Consider the following 21369-nt stretch of genomic DNA (forward strand, 5'->3'; position numbering starts at 1 on the left):
TATGTTTTTCACTTGATGTGTCTTTCTCTTTATTACTTCATTTCCTCTTTGTGGAGTTTATGCTTCCACATTCTTTAGAATATTATTTTATCTTACTGGATTTTTTTCTATGGTTCTTGCTTTATGTACTTACATTTGAGTTTTTAGTGTGTTAAACTATATTTAATTTGAGACACAGTCCTGATTTTCATTTTTTGTTTCTTTTGTATTATTCTTATGTAGCCTTATTAATGTATTTGAATTGCAGATGTGTATCTCTGGTATTCTACTGATTTACTGTTTTTTTTTTTTGTTTTGTTTTAGTATTTATATGTTTGACAGTTTTTTTCCTGCTAAATGAATTTTCAAGATGATGGCAGAAAGTTGGATTTTGAAATCTTTGAGGGAAATGGGTATATATATATATGGGTCAATCCGAGGTGCAGATGGCCTGCGCTAGTGTTTTCCTGCGCATGGAACATGTTTGATGTAGAGGTAGCTAGCAGTTTGATTGCTCAGCTTTCATTGTCCATTTTATAAGCCTCATTAATATACAATTCTTGACTGATTTTCTGAAAAGAAGCCTGGACTATTATTGAATGGAAGATGTATTTAATTTTTTATTAAATTTGCAACAGTGACATCTGCAAATAGTATATGTCCATTCTAAACTAATGTGTGGTCTTTGTAATGGTTTATAGGTTGCGAAATATTATTCTAGAGATTAATTAGAGTAAATTAATTCATGCCACTACCATGCTCCAATTAATAATTGACTTCAAAAAATCCTGGAATGGCACTTCATCAATCACAAACAATTGTACAAAACATTTTCTTGGGGGGGGGGGGCAGGCAAGCCCTCAGCCCATATAGAGGGTTTTACCCACCTTTACTTAAATATACTAACTGCACAGTTGCACAACTATCAGGAAAGGAGGAACACCTTGCAAGAGTGCACAGAATTTGCCACACAAATTGCAGTGTCACAATGACAGTGCTAACATTAACAGAAGCCTTCAGGGAAATGGTACCAAATCAAGTGAACACTCGTAGGGAAGCCCTTTACCATTCTGTGTATGTTTATTTCATCTGACATGTCAACTTGTGAAACACTTTTGCTAAGTTTATTTGAAAGAAAATACATTTATTCATATGTGACAGCAGTAAATTGAAAATATGACCAACAGAGAAAATCAGATATTAGTAAAGGTAAGTGCATGGTCGTTTGGTTAATTTGAAAGTCTGAAGAGTCTGAAGGCAAGGTCTTCAGTTAAACTGAAAAGTAAGTGCAACATTGTCACAAGGTATTAAAGCACAGCCAGAATAAGAATTTAAAAGTGAATCGCTGTATGTTTTTATAAAATACAAACAGATTGAACAAAAGAGTGTAACTGTAAGAAGGTAATAATTTTAAGTTATTTCTTCACTGATCAGTTCCTGCTGAGGAGAATTACTTTAGGTTTTGACCTAATTAATAGAGCAGAAATACAGAAGACGTCTCATGCCTAGAACTGTAATGTTACTGTAAATTCCTGAGTAGTTGAACAAAAGCAGAAGAAGGCTAAATGTTAATGTGTCTGTACGCCTATATGAATAAAATATTTTATGTAATTATGACTGCACATTTATAATTTGTTAATGGCATTAGCATTGTTTTTTGTTTAAAGCAATAAGACATGGACAAAAAGAAAACAATCTCACGAAAGCCTGTGAGCAAATTAAAACAATGTCTTTTTTAAATGCAGAGCCTCCTTTACTTTGATATTGGCAATGATTACTGCTATTATTTTGGTCCTTAATGGAAAAGCTGAGAAATCTGGTTTAAGTATTTGACTACATTAATTATCAAAAGAGAAAGATGACTAAATGCTTTGGGTGAGGGGAACAGACATGGATTATGAAGTATTGCACTGGGAAAACTTGAAAATATCAGTGCATACCCCTAAAACATCCAACCACTGCACACCCCTAAAATATCCAGTCAGTGCAAACTCCTAAAAATCCAGAAACAGGTCTTTACATTGTGATAGGGGTTATGTATGACATCATGACAGCATAGTGGCCAGAACTACACATGAAATATGTTAAGTGGACTAAATTCCAGCATATCATCAGAATGTAGTCCAGAAAAGCATGGATCCTGCATTAGAGTTATGTGTTGCATACCAATTCAGTGCACATATAACTGATACCAACATCAGACATTTTATGCAATGTGCCCTATGCAGTTATGCAAAGAATATAAGTGGATTTGGAGGGACCAATATGTTCCAGTTGTACAGAGTTACAGAGTCCAAACATTCACATACATTAAACATCGTAGCTCCAGACATCCTCATTGCAGCTGTATATCAGGCCATTGGAGGAGAAGCAGCAATGGGTGCATGCACCAAGTTCACATGGTGGTCATTCGGCCACTCCTAGCAAGCTAACTGGGCCTGCACTGCACAGCATAATGAGAGGATAAGGATGCCTCTGTACAATTGCAGAGGAAATGAGCTGGCCTGCACTCGTGAAATCTATGACTTAAGCACCTCATCTGTCATACCAGTCATCATGTTTTACAAGTCATCAAGTACTCATGTTGTTGTTGTGGTAGGGGTGATGGCAGTTGTTATGCAAGATGCAAGCAGGTTTGTAGAAAGTATGTAGAAGACACATGGCACAGTTTCACATATGGATGTCAAGCTATTTTATTCCTGTATATAAACTTGTAAACAATAGTTTAAAAGTAAATACACCACCACATTCTTCTCACATCATGGGCTGTGGAGATGTGCTATCCATCTACATCTCAACCCTGTCTTCCCACAGCTAAACAGGCAGAATGCTTTTTACAAACATTTTGACTAATGCCCAAAGATAAATATATATATATATATATATATATATATATATATATATATATATATGGTTCCCATTCAGAAGCCTGAAACATCATAAGCCTGAAAATCAAAATCCTGAAACCAAAAGCCTGAAAATTCAGAATCCTGAAAACTCAAAATCCTGAAAGCCCAAAATCCTGAAAGACCAAAATCCTGAAACTCAAAATCCTGAAAACACAAAATAGACATACTGATGTCATTGTGGCTTTGCTATTGTTAGCCCTGTGGTGTTAGGTCATGCGTTGGGGTCAGGTAAGTGTGCGGTTGGTTTTATTTTAGGGTTAGGGAGGTTTAAGTGAGTTAGGGTTAGGGCGCAGGTTAGGCATGTATGCAATAGTGACAAATATTGGGGTTAGGGGCAGTTTAAGTGAGTTAGGGTTAGGGCGGGTCAGGTGAGTGTGCAATAGTGACGGACCTTAGGGTTAGGGTTAGGGTCAGGGTCAGTTGGTAGATATTAGTGTCTTTATAGTGACATATTAGCATTATTTGTGTTTTCAGGATTTTGAGTTTCAGGATTTTGGTCTTTCAGGATTTTGGGCTTTCAGGATTTTGAGTTTTCAGGATTCTGAATTTTCAGGCTTTTGGTTTCAGGATTTTGATTTTCAGGCTTATGATGTTTCAGGCTTCTGAATGGGAACCATATATATATATATATATATATATATATATATATATATATATATATATATATATGTATATATAGGTTGCTTACAGCACCTTAGTTTGAGGTATGCAATTCTCCACGTGATCTTGCAGAAGTAGTAAAATGTCTCCATGCATGACATATGAGTGATGTCACATGCCTATTTTCTTCTTTGTCTCTTGACTACATCATTTGCTATCTGTCCATTACCCTTAATGGGCAGTGGATGACCTATGATAGTGGGGAGTATAACCTTGACATTTGAAACCTTATAGCAGCAGCACCATGAATACAGAAAGACCCCAATATACTGTCTGCTTGCTCATGTCTGTTGCTGGTTGACATTCCTGCTGAGAGCAGCTGGTGTTCTGTTGTATAGATGATTCACTGTGGGGAGGGTGGTACCTGCTGATTCCAACAACACTAATAGCCCCTCTCTTAGTCCCCTAATTGTGCCATTCCTCTTCATGTATTGCACACCAGCATATAATCAGGAGATCATGAATCTGTGTCTGAATCATGTTCCTACCATTCACTCAAAGGATCAAAGTAATAAACCACTGGTCCAACAGTTAGAATACATATATTAGAAAACAACAATGCTTTTCTTCTTTTTATTCACTCAGAGAATGTACATAGACCAAGGTGGTGCAGTGGTTAGCTTTGTCGCCTCACTGCAAGAGGTTCTCCCATTCGATTCTCGGCTGGAGCGCCTTCTGTGTGGAGTCTGCATGTCCTCCCCGTGGTTGAGTGACATCTAAAGACATGCAGGTAAGTGTGTGCATGAATGGGTGTGCCTTCTGTGAAGGTTGGGCGTCAGGCTGGCAACTCAGCACCATAAAAATCCACTGCTAATAATTAGTGGACCGGAGTTTCGCTGTGGCGACCCCTAACTGGGAAAAGCCAAAATACTTTTTTATTCACTCAAAGGATGTGGTCTCCACTCTCTCCCTGGAACTCATTTAGAAGCACTTTGTGATTTCAGCTGTTTATTGTTGCATATAGCTGGTAAAAATGTGAGGCTGATTTATGAGAATATGTCAGGTGAAAGTCACATATAGTTCTATTGATGCAGAAGCAAAGTTATTAAAATATTTCCAGCCAAAGAAAGCTGTGCAATTTAATACATAGAAATGTTATACAGAATAGCCATAAAACCATAGGCATATAAAATATATGACTAAACAGCCTTGCAAAAACACATTATTTTAATACACAGACTTAGAAATTAAACCATGGATTATTCAAAGTTCTAGCTGTGGTAAAGTTGTAAAAGACACCATGTGATCTAGATTAATTGTGAAAACGTATGCATGTCAAGGCTGTATGAACAGCAGACAGTGGAAATAGGAAATAAAACATTAAGAACTGTGAACTCTGGTTTTAATCTAGAAATGAAGCTGTATCCAGCATCATATCAAGTAGTAAATAATTCACGATACAGAAGTAGAAACCTCATATATAATGTGTCCAAAATTTTCTTGACAAAAGTCCCTCCCCATGAAATTTTTAAGCAGAAATTGTAGCTCAGAAGGACCCTGTAATAATGTCTTGCAGATGTTAAAAATCTCACTGCACAATTACCAGTGTGGAATACCTACCCAGGATGTGCCACCCCATAAGTACCCCAGATATTCTTCCATTTCATACCACCAGTCGATTTTGCTTTCTGTTATTTTACATCACCATTTTCTTGAATCTGTATTTTTCTTCGCAGGCCATTGTATTTATTTAATTAGTTAATTAGTTATTTTTTTTTAATTATTTATATTTGTTTACTGAGGTAGTGCACTGATCAATATTACACAATTTCAGATTAAGTCTGGGTGAAATATAAAACATGTCACAAACAAAAAATACAGAACTGTGAGCAATAACAAAAACGTTCTGACTAATTACATAGAAAAAATGTGTGTGCATTCCAGTGAACAAGCACAGTGCAATGTAAATCAAACAGTGTGTAATGTACAATATATACATTAGTTTCTAAAGTGGGTCAATCTTTTCTATGTTCTCTCCAATGTTTTTTTAATAGATCTGAATCACTCTTGAGGCAAGCTTGCCCATAATTCTGGTTTTGCATGCTTTAATGTGAATTTTGAGTACATGCATAATTAAACTAAAAAAAAAAACTCCATACAGGCATTTTGCTTATCAGATGTTATTTTTCACAGAGAAAGTGGTGTGTATGCTTACTCACTTTTTGCTCACATGAGTGATGTTTGATGCATAGGGATGAGAAATGCATTCATTTATTTAACTTTGTTTGTTTTATGTGTTTGGGCATAGTTGGATTAATAAGCATTTTACTTTTGCAAATGCTTTGATGTAGCATCTTCTGGATGAGTACCTAATTATGATAAAAACAGTGTGCAGGCTGTTTGATTATCAGATCTTATTTTTCACTGCAAAGGTTGTGTGTTTATTTAATAAGCATTTTGCTTTTGAACTGCTTCAGTGGTATGCTTTCAGTGTGTATGCGTAATCAAACTAAAAAGCAATGTGCAGGTATTTTGCTCGCGACATGCTATTTTTCACTGAGAAGGCTGTGTGTTAGTTTACTTAACTCCTGCCAACATGAGTGTTATTTGATGCATAAGGATAATAAGTGCATGTCATAAATACACACATATGTATTCACTTGTCAAAGTCATGTTTATTAGCATATTCAGATATACAATATTGCATCGGATTATGTTGTTCATGTCCAGCATTTTATGTTGGAATGACGACAAGGTGTTTAAAAACACGTATCCGTGAACATGTATATAGTATTAAGACCCATGATGTATCAAATGCCTTATTTAAACATTCAGTTGTGTGTGAGAATTTTAAAAATTTTTTATTTACTGTTGTGGAGGTTTGTAAATCTGATTTGAGGGGGGGTGATTTTAGGAATTTTGTTGAACAGAGGGAAGCATTGTGGCAGATCAGATTAAAATCTGATAAATTTCCTGGTCTAAATGAGACAGTTAACATCAAATATTTTTTAAGGAATAGCAAATTATGTATTGACAAAAACATTATTGCATCTCTGTTCATTTGATATGCACTAGCACTTTAAAGTTGGATCATTACAATTAATGAATTTTTATCATTGGTTGATTGATTTATTGATGTGTTATTTAAGTATGGGTTTTTTTTCTTAATTTGTATTCTGAAGAAGTCTTTCGACGAAAGCGGTTATTAAATTGTTACTACGCTATTTCCTTGTGGTCTATGCCTCATTGAATTTTATCTACGAACTTGTCTCCTTGTCTTGGGTTCCAGTGCTGTGATTTTTGGTGTTGCGATTTATTTGTGGTGCTTCGTTTGGGAGATTTGTTGCTTTTTTGGTCCACACCATGGCTGAGGAGACGGATGAACATTTGTTGAATTTAAGTATTCACCCTACTCCTGGAAGTGATTCCAGCTCTAACTTTAACAACTTACTTGTATCCACCTTAATCGACATTCAGACTTCATTGAAGTTTTTGGTATCTAAAGCTGCCAGTACACCACCATCTGCGGCGGATGCCTCTAGTCCTAGCGGTTCCTTTAAGGAACTGGATACCGTGATCGAAGTGGAAGAACATTCAACCACAGCAGGCAGCAAAGGGTTTAGACGTCAACTTCCGGCTGACGGCACTGCAGTTAAACCTTTACTGGAAGGCACCAGTAACCCTTTTGGTGAGCATTCTGCTTTTTCCTATTCTCTTTTTGATGAAGATTTAAGCCAAAAACAAGATTTATTGACAAGACTGTTGAAAAGACACCGTTCATTGTCAATTGAGAACCACTACTTTGAGTGCTGTATTGAACTGCGGGTCATGCCTAAAGGACTACGGTTTTTCAAATGTCCGAACGGCGTGAAGATAGGCGACCCTATGTTCGGCACCCTTGTTTCTTTCTTTAATGAAGCAGGTATGTCATTTTTGAAGCTTCTAATTGACAATAACTCTGCCAAAATGGTTGTGTTGAAGGATGAAATTTGCCAATTGGAAAAAGAAATTAAGAGAGTTGGTAACGAGCGTGTTCAATGTGAATTTTTTAACAAATTATTTGATGAAGTTGACAAGCATTCAACTGAAATAACTAATAGGAAGCACATGAAACTCGAACGAGATATTGCTTCTTATAAATCTAATTCTGCTTATAATTTTTTTGTTCCTGGTAACAAGGAGCCTCATTCTAGGATGGCGGCTTCGTACTCTGGCAACAAGCGTTTTTACAGTTCTGTTGCTGTCAATAACAGTAAAGTTTTGTCTGTTGAACCTGTTGCAACTTACCGGAACAAGCCCTTATTGCCGGGTTTTGACAGTGTTTCAAATACCGGGCCCCTCAATGACCGGGGCAAGCAGAGCAAAGGGGTTTTAAATAACATTATTGGTAATGCAGCTGATGAGGAGGCCGGTACGGTCATTGTGACCGACTCTAATGTTAACACTGTCAACGGTCTGGCTAACAACACCACCATTGACTTGTCAAACTCTGGCACTTTGGCTTTTTTAGGGAAAAGGATCCCACAAGCCAAAAAGACAATGCTCACCAGGAGCCGGACTTTTCTGGGCTCCAACTCGTCAGAGGAAGAGAATTAAGTCAAGACAAAGGAAACTTTGATATTATTAATTTAACTGGTTCTTCTTTTAGTAATGCTGAATATGATGTACTTAGACGTGGTTTAAATTTTGTTCCTACTGTGAGGGTGGATTATGGAAAAACTGTTTTGGACATTAAAAAATTTGTGAGGAAATTAAATCTTACTTATATTTTGAATGACATTCCCGAAGTTAGGAATACTCTAAAAAAACCTTCTGTATATAACCCCCCTTTGATACACACTATTAAAGTTTTTGAGGAAACATGTCTTAAAGAGCTTGATAAGGTTTTTACAAGTAACTTAAAATTTAGTATAACAAAGCACAAAAATAATTCCAGTAGTAATGTCACGATCCACAATTTATTGCTATTCTTCAAACACCAAATGAATTCAGAGGTTTAGCGCTTTCATCTACGTAATGCAGACTTCTTCAGAACAAAATCTAGTACTAACCATAACGCTTAAATAGTATAAAAAAAACGCCAAAATTCAAAAATTACATCAATTAGTAGAGAAACAACTTAAAGATACATGTACATCATTTTACTCACTTATAACATCAAATACAGTTTTTAATAACCTTCCCCTTTTAAAATCTGCCATACTATAAAAATCCTATAATACTGTAATAAATAAAACTAATCATGTATTATATATAACAATTTAATATAATATAAATTAATATTCTTTTATAAAAACTAGTTGTGTATGCATGCCTTACCAAAGATAATGAAAATGTCTAAAACTACATTTAATGTATATCTACATTCTAAAAAGGTGCTTCTGTGGAATTGATACTCATAATAAATAATGTTATACAAGATGTTAAGAATGTGCAACTTGTTTGCTACCTAATTTATTAATAAATATATATATTTAAATGCTTTTATCATAAAACTCATTATAAATATTCAGTAGTATAAAAATATAAAAAATACAAATATAGCACTTTCAATACATTTGGTAACATCACATTAATTAATTAATTAATTAATTCCTTAACAGGGGTTTAGTGGGTATAGTTTCATTTAATCCCGGGGGTATTGCTGCATTCAACCTAATTTGCCATTTTATTTCTTTCTCTGATACTAGGCCTTTAATACCCCCTCCCCTGGGATTGTTCTTTATAACCTCTAGGATACCAAACAAAAATCCACCACATTTGGGATTACTTAATAAATGTCTAGACAAGGCATTATTGGTATCCTTTTTACGTATGCAATATTGATGGTCATATATTCTTTCTCTTAATCTCCTGTCAGTTTTGCCTACGTAGAAGCAGCCACAGGTTGAACACACTGCTAAATAAATTAAATGTTGAGTTTGACAATTCCCTTTGTTAAAAAATATCTTACTTCGTAGGATGTTGTCCAATGTTATACTTTCTTTTGTATTAATACTTCCACACTGGTTACAATGGCCACATTTAGTGGTACCTCCTTTTCCATACTTAGATTTTTTGTTGAAGTTGTTGTTCATTCTTGTTTCAAGTATACTTTTTATATTCTTGTCAGTTTTGTATACAAATATAGGCTTTATTCCCAGCTTGTCACTAATTCCATCATCACTAGTGATTATGTTCCAATTTTTCTCTATGATTTGTTTAACTTGACTAGCCTGTTTACCATACTTTACTATACAGGCTTTATGAAAATTCTGACCTTCTGACATCATCTTATGGGTACTCTTGTTATTGTTACCAAGTGCAGTAGATGGTCCTACACCCAGCACTGGTGTATACTTTTTCCCCCATTCCTTAATAACATACATCGTAACATCCTGAACCAAGTTCCTCGGGTATCCTCTATCTATAAATAATCCCTTCACAAACTGCATTTCATTGAGGAATTCTTCCTTAACCGTAGTCATTCTTGCTACTCTAATTGACTGTCCTTTAATAATGCTCTTTTTCTGGGCATATGGATGATTGCTATTGTATTCAAGATAACTATTACAAAAGGTCCCCTTCCTGAATATTCTGGACTGAAATTGGTTGCCATCAGAATATACATAGGTATCTAAATAATTAATGCCAGTAAAATCAACATTGTATGTAAACTTAAGGTACGTTGTGCTATTGTTGATGTATTCTATAAACTGGATGAATTCATCTTTTTCACCCCTCCACAAGATGAAAATATCATCCAAATAGCGCACATACAATGTCATGTACCTATACCATGGTGAGTTGAGCACAAACTCTTTTTCCCAATCTAGTAGTACAAGGTTAGCATATATGGGGGCACAAGCTGCCCCCATCGCCACACCATTGTTTTGCTTGTAATACTCACCATCAAAGTATATGAAATTGTTATCCAATACTATGTTTATAAATTCATGTATTAGTGCTTTCCTATCATCACTAATTGCACTAAAACTATGTACACTTTCCATGAATCTGTTAATACCATCATCCTTGGGTATACATGAAAACAAATCCTTGATATCAATGCTGGCAAAAAGTAATTCCTGATGCCATAATTCATGCGTAAACTTCCCCAAAAATTCCCACGAATCTTTAATAATATGCTCATTATTCTTGTATATACCCTTTAGCCACTGATCAATAACTTTCCCATACGGAAAGTTTTTGCTGTATGTTCCTGCAATAATGGGTCTCAACGGTGGATCTACAATATTCTTATGTACCTTGGGTATACCGTGAATAGTGGCTAACGTGGGATATTGGACCTTTAAAAAATCATATAAGTCCTGATCAATTCTTTCATCCAATAAGTATTCTTCCAGATACAAATCTATTCGTCTATGTGCTATATTGATTTGATTCAGTGATGACCTTTCATACTGTTGTATATTATTTAGAATGTCAAATATTTTTTCATTATAGCTGGTTGTCTCCATCAACACTATTCCGCCCCCTTTATCTGGTACTAATATTTTTATGTTGGCTGCCTGCATTTCATTAAGTACTTTATTAAAATGCTTATCCCAGTCAGTATTCGTAATACCATTACTACTATTATTTTTCAACTGGTAAATTTGCTTACTTATAACCTTCTCAAAAGTAGCTATAGTACTGTTGGCAGGTGGAATAAACTTACTTTTTCTTCTTAATGTAGTGGGATTTGTATACAAGCTTTAATTATCTTGAAAAAATAAACCTAAATTTAATTTTCTGGTATACAATTTTAATTCCACAAGTGCATCAACATAATCAAAATTCCCCTTCGGAATATATTTCATGCCTCTGGAAAATACCAAAAAATGCTCCTTATTTATTTCCACGGGCGTATAATTATGTATTTTAAAATCATTCCATATGTTAGTGACCCCCTGTCTGACTATATCCTGACCTACTTGATCACCTAGCGTTGGACAACATCCTATTTCTGCCAATGTTGTTTCCCCCTGTGTCCCCTCCGGTTGTTTCTGTAATTTCTCCTGTGTGAAAAATCTTCCTCTAAAAAATCATTTCCATACCCCCTGTCATCATAAGTATCTCTTCCCTCTATGTGTGCATCTATGTCATCATCCTGTTCTTTCACTACTTTAGTATTCCATCTGTATGCTTTAAAACTAGCATACTGGTTGATGTCACGAATGAATTTCTTACTTTTCCTTTCAAAAATTTTTTTAGAATTATTTTCAGCATATGTGTATTGTTTATTATATAGCTGTTCCCACTGTGGAAAAATTAAATCTTTAGTAATGTCCTCATTCATTTTCTCCACTTCCTGCAGCAAATTACTAATTTTATTGTCATTACAAATTAAAATAAATTCCATAAACTGTATTCCAAATTGGTCAAACATTTTGTTGCATGCTTCAATATTAACATCATTTAACTCAACACCTATGGGCTGTTTGAAGAACCGCAGCCCCATAGGTACAATTCCACTTGATATACATTTTCTTAAATATAAATTATCAATCTGCAACCCTTTGATTTGTGTTAATTTTTTACCAAAATTATAAATTACATTCTTTAAACTGGAATAGGGCTGTCCCTGTGCTCCTTCCTTTACTTTAGCATTCTTATTTACATCAAATTCGTAAGTTAATTTTAAAAAATTGTCTATATTATAATTTGAGTGAGACAAGCCCGTGCTGTTAGCTTGCTTATGTTGTTTTTGTGTATCGCCAGTGTCCTTAGGTCTATCAGGCCCTTCCATTCTGCTGGCCACTGTTGAGTATGTACGATGTGGCGGTATTCTTTTCGGTCTTGCACCGGAGAATAGAAAAAAATCCTCCGAAATGTTGGCCTCTTTATCGGACCCAGAGAAGTGGCTGCCTTCCCGTTCATCACATCTCCACTCCGGTCCCCGTCCTGTGTTAAACGACTGCACTGCCTCCGTCGCTCGTTGGCCATTGGGTATGTCATCCGTGCTATCATCCTCGATTACGGAGCGTGGTGATGTCATCATAGCGCTGCCCGTAACAGGAATGCCCCCAGGATGCTGCATACAAGTCGGCGTCATCAGCTCCAACAGTCTGGTGATCTTGCCCTTAATAATAGCCAACTCGGAATGTATTTTGTCTACCTCTTCACGTCGGACCGGTGAGGAATCGCCAGACATCTCTCCTGTGGAATCCATGACCTCCAAAAGTCAACAGTCAACTGAATTACTGGAACTCACGGCAACACAGTATAACAAAGCACAAAAATAATTCCAGTAGTAATGTCACGATCCACAATTTATTGCTATTCTTCAAACACCAAATGAATTCAGAGGTTTAGCGCGTTCATCTACGTAATGCAGACTTCTTCAGAACAAAATCTAGTACTAACCATAACGCTTAAATAGTATAAAAAAATGCCAAAATTCAAAAATTACATCAATTAGTAGAGAAACAACTTAAAGATACATGTACATCATTTTACTCACTTATAACATCAAATACAGTTTTTAATAACCTTCCCCTTTTAAAATCTGCCATACTATAAAAATCCTATAATACTGTAATAAATAAAACTAATCATGTATTATATATAACAATTTAATATAATATAAATTAATATTCTTTTATAAAAACTAGTTGTGTGTGCATGCCTTACCAAAGATAATGAAAATGTCTAAAACTACATTTAATGTATATCTACATTCTAAAAAGGTGCTTCTGTGGAATTGATACTCATAATAAATAATGTTATACAAGATGTTAAGAATGTGCAACTTGTTTGCTACCTAATTTATTAATAAATATATATATTTAAATGCTTTTATCATAAAACTCATTATAAATATTCAGTAGTATAAAAATATAAAAAATACAAATATAGCACTTTCAATACATTTGGTAACATCACATTAATTAATTAATTAATTCCTTAACAGGGGTTTAGTGGGTATAGTTTCATTTAATCCCGGGGGTATTGCTGCATTCAACCTAATTTGCCATTTTATTTCTTTCTCTGATACTAGGCCTTTAATATCCCCTCCCCTGTATTTTTTATATTTTTATACTACTGAATATTTATAATGAGTTTTATGATAAAAGCATTTAAATATATATATTTATTAATAAATTAGGTAGCAAACAAGTTGCACATTCTTAACATCTTGTATAACATTATTTATTATGAGTATCAATTCCACAGAAGCACCTTTTTAGAATGTAGATATACATTAAATGTAGTTTTAGACATTTTCATTATCTTTGGTAAGGCATGCATACACAACTAGTTTTTATAAAAGAATATTAATTTATATTATATTAAATTGTTATATATAATACATGATTAGTTTTATTTATTACAGTATTATAGGATTTTTATAGTATGGCAGATTTTAAAAGGGGAAGGTTATTAAAAACTGTATTTGATGTTATAAGTGAGTAAAATGATGTACATGTATCTTTAAGTTGTTTCTCTACTAATTGATGTAATTTTTGAATTTTGGCGTTTTTTTATACTATTTAAGCGTTATGGTTAGTACTAGATTTTGTTCTGAAGAAGTCTGCATTACGTAGATGAACGCGCTAAACCTCTGAATTCATTTGGTGTTTGAAGAATAGCAATAAATTGTGGATCGTGACATTACTACTGGAATTATTTTTGTGCTTTGTTATACTGTGTTGCCGTGAGTTCCAGTAATTCAGTTGACTGTTGACTTTTGGAGGTCATGGATTCCACAGGAGAGATGTCTGGCGATTCCTCACCGGTCCGACGTGAAGAGGTAGACAAAATACATTCCGAGTTGGCTATTATTAAGGGCGAGATCACCAGACTGTTGGAGCTGATGACGCCGACTTGTATGCAGCATCCTGGGGGCATTCCTGTTACGGGCAGCGCTATGATGACATCACCATGCTCCGTAATCGAGGATGATAGCACGGATGACATACCCAATGGCCAACGAGCGACGGAGGCAGTGCAGTCGTTTAACACAGGACGGGGACCGGAGTGGAGATGTGATGAACGGGAAGGCAGCCACTTCTCTGGGTCCGATAAAGAGGCCAACATTTCGGAGGATTTTTTTCTATTCTCCAGTGCAAGACCGAAAAGAATACCGCCACATCGTACATACTCAACAGTGGCCAGCAGAATGGAAGGGCCTGATAGACCTAAGGACACTGGCGATACACAAAAACAACGTAAGCAAGCTAACAGCACGGGCTTGTCTCACTCAAATTATAATATAGACAATTTTTTTAAAATTAACTTACGAATTTGATGTAAATAAGAATGCTAAAGTAAAGGAAGGAGCACAGGGACAGCCCTATTTCAGTTTAAAGAATGTAATTTATAATTTTGGTAAAAAATTAACACAAATCAAAGGGTTGCAGATTGATAATTTATATTTAAGAAAATGTATATCAAGTGGAATTGTACCTATGGGGCTGCGGTTCTTCAAACAGCCCATAGGTGTTGAGTTAAATGATGTTAATATTGAAGCATGCAACAAAATGTTTGACCAATTTGGAATACAGTTTATGGAATTTATTTTAATTTGTAATGACAATAAAATTAGTAATTTGCTGCAGGAAGTGGAGAAAATGAATGAGGATATTACTAAAGATTTAATTTTTCCACAGTGGGAACAGCTATATAATAAACAATACACATATGCTGAAAATAATTCTAAAAAAATTTTTGAAAGGAAAAGTAAGAAATTCATTCGTGACATCAACCAGTATGCTAGTTTTAAAGCATACAGATGGAATACTAAAGTAGTGAAAGAACAGGATGATGACATAGATGCACACATAGAGGGAAGAGATACTTATGATGACAGGGGGTATGGAAATGATTTTTTAGAGGAAGATTTTTCACACAGGAGAAATTACAGAAACAACCGGAGGGGACACAGGGGGAAACAACATTGGCAGAAATAGGATGTTGTCCAACGCTAGGTGATCAAGTAGGTCAGGATATAGTCAGACAGGGGGTCACTAACATATGGAATGATTTTAAAATACATAATTATACTCCCGTGGAAATAAATAAGGAGCATTTTTTGGTATTTTCCAGAGGCATGAAATATATTCCGAAGGGGAATTTTGATTATGTTGATGCACTTGTGGAATTAAAATTGTATACCAGAAAATTATATTTAGGTTTATATTTTCAAGATAATAAAAGCTTGTATACAAATCCCACTACATTAAGAAGAAAAAGTAAGTTTATTCCACCTGCCAACAGTACTATAGCTACTTTTGAAAAGGTTATAAGTAAGCAAATTTACCAGTTGAAAAATAATAGTAGTAATGGTATTACGAATACTGACTGGGATAAGCATTTTAATAAAGTACTTGATGAAATGCAGGCAGCCAACATAAAAATATTAGTACCAGATAAAGGGGGCGGAATAGTGTTGATGGAGACAACCAGCTATAATGAAAAAATATTTGACATTCTAAATAATATACAACAGTATGAAAGGTCATCACTGAATCAAATCAATATAGCACATAGGCGAATAGATTTGTATCTGGAAGAATACTTATTGGATGAAAGAATTGATCAGGACTTATATGATTTTTTAAAGGTCCAATATCCCACGTTAGCCACTATTCACGGTATACCCAAGGTACATAAGAATATTGTAGATCCACCGTTGAGACCCATTATTGCAGGAACATACAGCAAAAACTTTCCGTATGGGAAAGTTATTGATCAGTGGCTAAAGGGTATATACAAGAATAATGAGCATATTATTAAAGATTCGTGGGAATTTTTGGGGAAGTTTACGCATGAATTATGGCATCAGGAATTATTTTTTGCCAGCATTGATATCAAGGATTTGTTTTCATGTATACCCAAGGATGATGGTATTAACAGATTCATGGAAAGTGTACATAGTTTTAGTGCAATTAGTGATGATAGGAAAGCACTAATACATGAATTTATAAACATAGTATTGGATAACAATTTCATATACTTTGATGGTGAGTATTACAAGCAAAACAATGGTGTGGCGATGGGGGCAGCTTGTGCCCCCATATATGCTAACCTTGTACTACTAGATTGGGAAAAAGAGTTTGTGCTCAACTCACCATGGTATAGGTACATGACATTGTATGTGCGCTATTTGGATGATATTTTCATCTTGTGGAGGGGTGAAAAAGATGAATTCATCCAGTTTATAGAATACATCAACAATAGCACAACGTACCTTAAGTTTACATACAATGTTGATTTTACTGGCATTAATTATTTAGATACCTATGTATATTCTGATGGCAACCAATTTCAGTCCAGAATATTCAGGAAGGGGACCTTTTGTAATAGTTATCTTGAATACAATAGCAATCATCCATATGCCCAGAAAAAGAGCATTATTAAAGGACAGTCAATTAGAGTAGCAAGAATGGCAAGTATGGTTAGTACTAGATTTTGTTCTGAAGAAGTCTGCATTACGTAGATGAAAGCGCTAAACCTCTGAATTCATTTGGTGTTTGAAGAATAGCAATAAATTGTGGATCGTGACATTACTACTGGAATTATTTTTGTGCTTTGTTATACTGTGTTGCCGTGAGTTCCAGTAATTCAGTTAACTTAAAATTTAATCATAATTTAAATTTTCATGAGAGAAAAGCCTTTAATGAATTACGGCATAAAAACAGTTTTTTACGTTTTATGAAAAGCGACAAGGGAGGGAATATTGTCATAATGACACAAGAACAATACACTAAGGAAATGTTAGTTTTACTAAACAATCAGGATGAATATGAAATCATTACTCTTCCTGAAATAAAGAAAAAAGAGAGATCTATACATTCCATTTTATATGATGCCCTTATGAACAATGAAATAGATTTGGATGTCTATGAATTTTGTGTGATTAACAAACCAAGGGTAGGGGTTCTGTTTGGCATCCCCAAAACACATAAAAGCATCACCAATCCCCCATTTAGGCCCATTGTGTCCTCTCCTCATTCAGTTACCGAGGGTATTTCATTAATTTTGGATGCTACTTTGGGACCTTTGGTTTCCAAGCAAGAATCTTATATCAAAGATTCATGGCATTTTCTAAACAGGTTCAACGAATTTGCAAGCAAATGTATTTTTGATCCTAAGAAACACATTATGTTCACCATTGATGTGGTTTCTTTGTTCACATGTATACCTCATGATGAAGGTATTGAGTAAACATGGTGAATTTAGTAGTGGTCAAGTCTCTACAATTTGTAGGTTTCTTGACATTCTGTTACATCACAATTATTTTTTGTTTGGGAATTCCTACTATAGACAAAAGAGAGGTGTCGCGATGGGTTCCTCCGCAGCTCCCTCTTATGCCAACTTGGTTATGTCATGGTGGGAAGATTCCTTTTTGAATTTGCTAAAGAGTAGTTTTCATTTATTATTATATTTTAGATTTGTTGATGATTTGTTTTTTGTTATTGAAGGAAATCAGGCTATTATTGACGATTTCCTTACTAAGATCAATCATCAGGTTGCTTTTTTGAAATTCACCTTAGGGAGTTCAGGATTATGTGTTCATTTTCTGGACGTTGCTTTAAGGTGGGACATTAATGAATGTAGATTTAACAGTAAGATACATCGTAAAGAAACCTTTACAAATAGTTATCTTCACTTCGACAGTGCCCATCAAAAACATACCATTAGGAATATTCCTAAGGGACAAATTATCAGGGCCTGCCGAATGACTTCATCTGAAATTGACTTGATGGATGAAATTGCTTTCATTAAAAAATTGTTTCTCAATAGGGGGTATCCTTGTTCTATGTTGGACGAAACCATTACATTTGTACTTGGCAAAAGAAACACCAATTATCCGGCATTACTGGATTACAATGGGGCCAATAATTCTGTTGTATTAACTCCCAAAATATCCACTAACCAGGGGTTAGATGGACCTGTTTGTTCCTTGGGAATGAGTATTGATGGGCAGGCCATAAAGAACTTGATTGAAAGTAATTGGAAAATTATTCAAGGAAATGCTGATATTTTTAGAGTACTTGGTGAGAAACCAAGTTTCGTTTTTAGAAACACTTACAACATTAAAAAGGCATTAGAGGCCAACTATACTTCAACAGTTAATACCCGTAATAGTACTAAGGGTGTTTTTCCTTGTTACAACTGTAACATGTGTAGGTTCTTGTCTGTAGGACCATTGATTGTTATTGAATCTATTGACAGGACATTCCATGTACCAGAATATGTTGACTGTTGTTCCAAGGGTGTTATTTACATCAGATTATGTTGTTCATGTCCAGCATTTTATGTTGGAATGACGACAAGGTGTTTAAAAACACGTATCCATGAACATGTATATAGTATTAAGACCCATGATGTATCAAATGCCTTATTTAAACATTCAGTTGTGTGTGAGAATTTAAAAAAATTTTATTTACTGTTGTGGAGGTTTGTAAATCTGATTTGAGGGGGGGGTGATTTTAGGAATTTTGTTGAACAGAGGGAAGCATTGTGGCAGATCAGATTAAAATCTGATAAATTTCCTGGTCTAAATGAGACAGTTAACATCAAATGTTTTTTAAGGAATAGCAAATGATGTATTGACAAAAACATTACTGCATCTCTGTTCATTTGATATGCACTAGCACTTTAAAGTTGGATCATTACAATTAATGAATTTTTATCATTGGTTGATTGATTTATTGATGTGTTATTTAAGTATGGTTTTTTTTCTTAATTTGTATTCTGAAGAAGTCTTTCGACGAAAGCGGTTATTAAATTGTTACTACGCTATTTCCTTGTGGTCTATGCCTCATTGAATTTTATCTACGAACTTGTCTCCTTGTCTTGGGTTCCAGTGCTGTGATTTTTGGTGTTATATTGTGTTTGTCCAACACACAGTTTCTATTTTATTTGCTTGGAGTTAAGAATTATAATTATAAGCATTCTGTGTTTGGAACTGCTTTAATGTGATGCCTTCTGTTTATATGTATAAGCAAATCAAAAGCAGTGTGTTAACTTTTTGCTTATCAGATGTAGACATGCATTTTGCCTTTACTATATTTTTAATGTGATGTCACGTGTTTGCATGCACAATGACCCTATTTAGAAAAGTGCTGGCTCTTTGCTCATTAGATGTTAAAATCAACTAAGCAGGCTGCATATCTTGAAACCAATTTGGTTTTGCTTTAATAAATCTGTTTGGTGCTGTTATACATTCATTGAGTTTATCACTGTCTTCAAGTGCTGGAATATGCTGGTGTTTTATACATATCTATATAGATATGTAGAAATGACCCAAATATCATTGTGCATAACGTTGACTCAAAATCATCAACACTACACACACCAGTCCGTTAGTATGCATGTGCTAGGTAACAATCTTGGTGCATACAAAAAAAAAAAAAACATAAAAAAGAGAAACCATTGTTTTTTTGTGGGGAGGCAAACCCACCTGCTAATAATATATACTAACTCAGGGATTGCACAGTTTTCGAGGAAAAGGCATATTCTTCAACCCTGAGAATCATCCAGTCTTGCACACCTGTTGACACCTGTCTACCCAAATTTTGTTGACTAAACAGATGTCAACAAAACTATCATTCAACAAAAGCAAGTAATACCATTTACATATTGTGACATCCCCATGCTGGGACAGTAATTAAGGAGCCTGAATCCTAACCACTGACACTGTGGAGGAATGTTTACTTGGAATACAAATGGATAGACTCAGATTTACAGATGCAGACCTCTCTGCATAAAGCACAATTTCCTTTAAGAGCACCCAGGGAACATACTCGGTCCGAGGGCTGGCTCCTCTCTATATCTGTCCACACCCCCAATAAGACTCCCCACTGGCGCAGCCTCCATGTGAAACCAGTTCTCCAACACCGTGTCTGTCAAACCAGTATTTTTTGTCCCTATTCCAAGAGCTGACACACACAATCTTTGAGATTTGATTTGCACACACACACATGCACCTGGGAAAGGCTGGCACAGATTCACCTGCTGTACCCCCTTCTTCCCAAACTATAAGGTAGTTATCACTGCCACCAGAGCCCCTGCCAGCTATTTTAAGGCTCTTACAAGGGTAACCATTTACACTGAGTGAAATTAATATTAATAAAAATGGTAATATCGATCAAACAGCAAGGCTTTCAGGAGTGGCCACAGTTATCACCAAATAAATATATGCAAATACTCTCAAACCTTAAATATGTTCTCAAAAGGACCAGCCACAATGAGAAGTTTAAATATATTTAATAATAAATAATAAAAGAACATGAAAATACTAAATATCTATTTACAGTAAACACCAGAGTTTCAGACACAGGGAATATTAAAAAATAACAATGATGAAAAGTTTTACACAGTTATAGAAAAACAGTATTTAGCAATTCTCACTATCTATTCCTGACTGACTAAAAGAAACACTGGTCCTACCTACTGAACAGAGCAAGGCAAGATGGGTGAGTGGGCCTTGTTGTCAGATCCAACACATAATACAGAATGCTGCTGAGACTTCTGTTTCCTCTAATATTAAAACATTATTTCTGTACAGAATGACATCACACACATCTGGTCATCTGACTCTGTTTCCCACAATACCCACCTATTACTAGAAGCCTACCAGGGTTTTAGCACTTATGTGTTACCATACGCACAAATAGAGCTATGCTCAGATGTGGTGCAGCTGGTGAAAGTCATAAAAAAACCCACTCCACTTATCCTACAGGAGCTACAACCTATTCTCCAGCACAGACATTGTGTTTCTGGTTCCATTCAAAACTGTTAGATAACATCTTTATGGCTTAACCCATAAAGTAATTTAATTTCAGATATATTTTGCAAAGTCAGGTGGATTAAGATTAACCTCTGCTCTTCCAGTCCTCTGTTAAAACATATACATTTAATTCAATTACAATAATACATGTGCATTTCT

Source organism: Protopterus annectens, chromosome 16.part0 (assembly GCF_019279795.1).
Source record: "Protopterus annectens isolate FY-2018-M chromosome 16.part0, PAN1.0, whole genome shotgun sequence".
Classification (NCBI taxonomy): Eukaryota; Metazoa; Chordata; order Ceratodontiformes; family Protopteridae; genus Protopterus; species Protopterus annectens.